Genomic DNA, 4,803 nt, shown 5'->3' with positions numbered 1-4,803 from the left:
AATTTTGTGATCAAAAGAGACTTATTAAATTAATGGGGATTGATTATGTAAATCAATGATTCTTGTAATGTGGGCTAATGATCCATGACTATATAGTTGGGCTAAACCAATAAGATAATCCATGGAAGTTGAAACCCATGGAGCATAAGAATGTGAAAAGTCATGGAGCATTAGGGTTTACAAAGTGTAACCCTAGCATTTTCCACATTATAAATAGTGATCCCATAAGCCAAAATTGGCTACACACTCTTTGGAGTCAAGTAACTTATTCTCTTAAAGCCTCCTCTTGCATATTGGTGTTTGTGAACCATTAGAGGCATCACACTTGAGGTGCTCAAGATTTCAAAGGTCAAGAACTCTACCCTACTTAAGAGGTAAGTATCCAAACTAAGTTTTATTATACAACTTCAATTGTATGCTAGCTTGGGTGAATGCTTTGGAAAAATTGAAAATGCATGTATAATTAGAGAAAACATAGATCCAAAGCATTTAGGGTTGCATGTTCACCATAGGAGTGTTATAGTGCTCAAAACCCAACCTTAGTCAATATCTAAATTAATCATTTATACATTAATGAAATTAAATATATTAATCATAAATAATTAATTAGGTCAAAGATTTATCTCATAATTTGTAGGCTTTTATTTAATTATCAAATAGGCAACAAATTTGGATTTGGCAGATATTAAAACAAATCATTGCCAAATAAAAGGCATGTAAAACAGATTAGGTAGATAAATTCAAAATTTTCAAATCCGACAGATCTCACGTCGTGAGCTTAAACTCTCACATTGTGAGATCTAGAAAATCAAAAATTATTGTTTGATCGATTCACCAATGTGCAATTAGATGAAAGATATTCATAGTTTCTGATCTCACTGATGGGAAACGTAGGTTATAACGCAATGATCTAAGCAGAAAAACAGTTAACAATTAATTCTATTAGGAACTATCAAACTACAAAACCCTAATGAAATCAGACTACAAAACCCTAATGAAATCAGAATTCAAAAGGTAGTTTACATACCTCTTTATTTGTTGTTGCAAACAAATCTAAAATTCAAGTATATACTAATTTCAATTATTGGCTTAGACAATTAATCCAACAATTATCATTAAGGATTAAGATGACAAAGTTCACGATTTTTATTGATATGTGTCCCTTTCGGGTTTCGGCTTTGTCAGACTTTAACAGTTTCCATATTGTTGCTAACATAAGTATTCGTAAAAAATTCGAGAATAATCAAAACCTTTACCCATTTAGGATAATAAGTCTCACGAAAATATTCTCTAAAGACCAATTCTCCATCGACTTGATGCCCATAAAGGCATAACTTCATCGCTTGGTCAGTTATAACTCATAACATATCATGGTTTTACTTCATCCTGGGATACTTGATGACAAGATCTAATATAAGATTGTCCCATCTACCCGTAGGCACATGTAAAGGTTTCAAGTTCCCTCACAATAATAAATGTTGTTTTCTCACTTTCCAATCAAGACATCCTTTCTACCATCTTCATAACAACAATCAAAGCTAATAATTCTCACTTAGCTTTTGGTGTTGCAACCTTTCTGGTTCTTGGTGTCAAACTAAAATTGCCTTTTGCACTTTTGTCTTAATGGTAGGCTCCCCCCCCCCCCCCCCCCCCCCCAACTTGGGTTCGAACCCTCACTTTTTTCTACTTACGATCAATCAAATCCCATACTAGTTTTGTCTCTGTGATTGGTAATTTTCTTTCTTCTTGAAAGAACTCCTGATTGACATATCAATGAATTTAACATCTTCAATATAGTGTTGATGCTTGTGACTACAATGAGTGACTTTCTTGTATGACACAATCACAGATTGATTAAAATCTCTTCAAGCACGAATTCATCTACCAACTTACACGGGTACAAATTGGTATAAGAGGCTATTACTAACGTAATGGAAATCACTAAGAACAACATCTGTTGCTGATCATTACGATCCCTCCCTTTTCTCTAGGAAACTTAACCTTGTCATGCTAAAATTGACCTTTTTGTGATGATCCTTCCAACCATATCTGAAACACTTAGGTACGAACGCACACAAGACACTTGTAAATTCACATATAAGCTACAACGACTGGAATTCTCGTATCTTTTCTGAGTGAAAATCAACTAAGTGTGCACTTATTCGAAGAAGATAGTGTTTGAGCATGCACTTGTTCTTTTATCCTCCAATGGACCTTCAGTCCTAACTATTGAGTTACAAACTCGACTTTATTGGAGATTCCTTATCCTTGTTAATTGGGTCGTAAACTCAACCCATGATAAGGTTCTTACTTCAGCTACAATACAAGAATGAATGGTTACACTCTAATGACCTTCCACATCGCTAAATATACACAACAAACTAGATTCTTGTCTATACGAGTCAAATACTAACACATAAAACATCTTCTATCCCTTTCATCCATACTGTGTTAATCAACCTGATCCTTCTTCTTTTGATCATTGGAGGTTGACTTGCAATCACTTCCTAATAGTTAGCAACTCTAGTCACTGCTACTCAGCCTTGACGAAGGCAGCAATCCTTCTGTCGATCATCTTGGTCATCCCCTTCTTTACAGTTTACACTACAAACCAAATTACATTTAGTGGCACATATTTTATATGCCACTGTATCATGTTCAAAGTTCTAATTTTTGTTGAGCGCTAGTTATTTTTCCTGCTAATTTTCATTTCCCGCTCCTTTTTCCCTCCACCATTGAAGGTGTTGCACATACTCTTTTTAACTTCTAGGTCAAAACTCAGAAAGCACATCTGAAATTTTTGGATCCCCTGAAATCACAATCCCTTCCAATATCCAAAATCCTCGTCACTCCTGCATATCATCTCCTTGTTCGCTGCTGGATAAATCTCGGCATCTCGTTGGTTGAATCTCATTCAAGATTAAATCCATCTCGGTATCTCACCGTGGATTGAAGATTTCTATATGTCATCATCGATTTCATCTTTTTTTCTGCCCGTTGAATAGGTACGAGTTCGGATCCCTTACATTCATCTCAAACCCTATATCTTGAGTTATTGGATTTCCATTGAAAATGTCATCATAAAATCCACGATAGTTACCTAATCCGGATTTTCCATTCCCCATTCGGTCCAGTTGCCATGCTACTAATAATTCAGAGTGTACTCTTAGGGTCTCCCGTTAGGTAATCACCAGAGCTTAGTCTTAAGAGCTTGTCTTAGTCCAATTTCATAAAGTCTGTGTGCCATTTGTGGGACCTCAAGTAAAACATCCATTGGGAAAGATACTAACTCCACGTTCTTATTCACGGCATTATTGAGAAAAGATGATTATGCGTTCAAAATTACACCTTGTTGGTTACTAGCTAACTCCATTCATATCGAACTGCTTGTAACTTGAAGCTACATGATTCTCATTGTTGGTATTAAGGTTAAGTTTCTCTCCAAAATATGGAAACTGAAACTTTTTTTGCCTCTTAATATTCTCTGGCTTCACCGAATCTGTCTTCTTGTGGGTGTTTTGCTCCAGTAAAATGACTCCCTTGTATAAATCTTTTCTCATTGTAGCTTCTACTAGTGTTTCATTCGATGCTTTTATGCCCCCAATCGTCATCGATAGATCACTGTCAACCTTCTTGTATTATAAAAGGGTCAAACCTATCATCTCTTATTCACTTTGCTAACATTCACAGTAAGTCAAGCAACTATCGTTTGAAAATTCTGTTGGGTGGTTTGTCTGTATTGACACATTTTTAATACCAAAAAATGTTGCATTTAGGCAGCGAGTGGATATATATTGCTTCAGTTATCTGCAAGTTTCTGAATGGACATTTGTATAATTAGAAATTTAGAATCAACATTTGAGTGTAAGTGTATCTGTACCCTATCAAGCATAGAATGATCATCTTGCTATAAATTGTCACAAAACATCTTAAAGTAGATTCTTGAATTTCTTACCAAATTTATTTGTGGCACCACTATTAGTTTTCCTGTATAGATTTTTACTAACCTTGTACTTCCTTTAACTAAAAATGGAAATTACTTTAGATTCTTGCAAAACATGTTAAAAGGAATTCTTATTGAAGATTTTCTCAGATAATTTTTATTGTTGTTGTAGTTCATATGAAGCTTTTTGGTGTGCTCAATTCCCTCAAAAATTACATCTGGTGGTATTCCTGCTAGTTTCTCATCTTTATACATATGAATTGACCATTATACCCTTGGGTTTATCTTTCCTCTATTCCTGTTATGTCTTTATTTTGTAGCTTATCTTTTGTTGTTTTTTGGTGATCTTTTAGATGCTTCCATTATACACTTGACAACCCTATTTCAACCTTTTATTTTCCCCATGTTTCCATGGCTTCTAAAACTAATTTTCCTTACTAATCTGAACATAAAACAATAGCATACATGGGTTATTTTCTTTTGATTTTTTGTCGTTATAAATAACGTATTCACAACTATTTTATGTTATGTGTTGCTTATGTATTTGTTAGGAATTAAAAGAAGGCCATGTACTTCACCCACTTTACTTGAATCATGCACCAGAACCAGATTCAAATACAATATCTTATTATTAGGTTTTTTTTGTCTTTAAATAAATAATGTCAAGTTAGTTAAGGCTTTAAAGATTTCTAAGTTTCATCTGCCAAGTGTTTACTTTAATTGGTTTGCAATCGAATCGAAGGCTAATGTTAGAAGTTGGGCTTTGTGGCATATATCAATTCCATTTTTAAATTGTTATCTTAAATGTATTGAAAAAAAAAACTTACTTATTTTCTTCCTATTTACAATATTTTACTTTC

The 4,803-nt window shown here is 34.1% G+C and overlaps 1 long non-coding RNA gene across 1 annotated transcript; it reads left to right on the top strand.

Moving 5' to 3' along the window:
* Positions 1-2,348: 2,348 nt before the first annotated feature.
* LOC111898341 (uncharacterized) lies at positions 2,349-4,310 on the top strand. The gene is made up of 2 exons (XR_008224292.1): positions 2,349-3,005; positions 4,116-4,310. It is a non-coding gene; the product is annotated as an uncharacterized LOC111898341 (long non-coding RNA).
* The last annotated feature ends 493 nt before the right edge of the window (positions 4,311-4,803 follow it).

The sequence above is a fragment of the Lactuca sativa genome, chromosome 5 (genome assembly GCF_002870075.4).
Source record: "Lactuca sativa cultivar Salinas chromosome 5, Lsat_Salinas_v11, whole genome shotgun sequence".
Lineage (NCBI taxonomy): Eukaryota > Viridiplantae > Streptophyta > Magnoliopsida > Asterales > Asteraceae > Lactuca > Lactuca sativa.
Note: the sequence above shows the minus strand (reverse complement) of the source record. Positions and strands in the feature narration are given on the sequence as shown.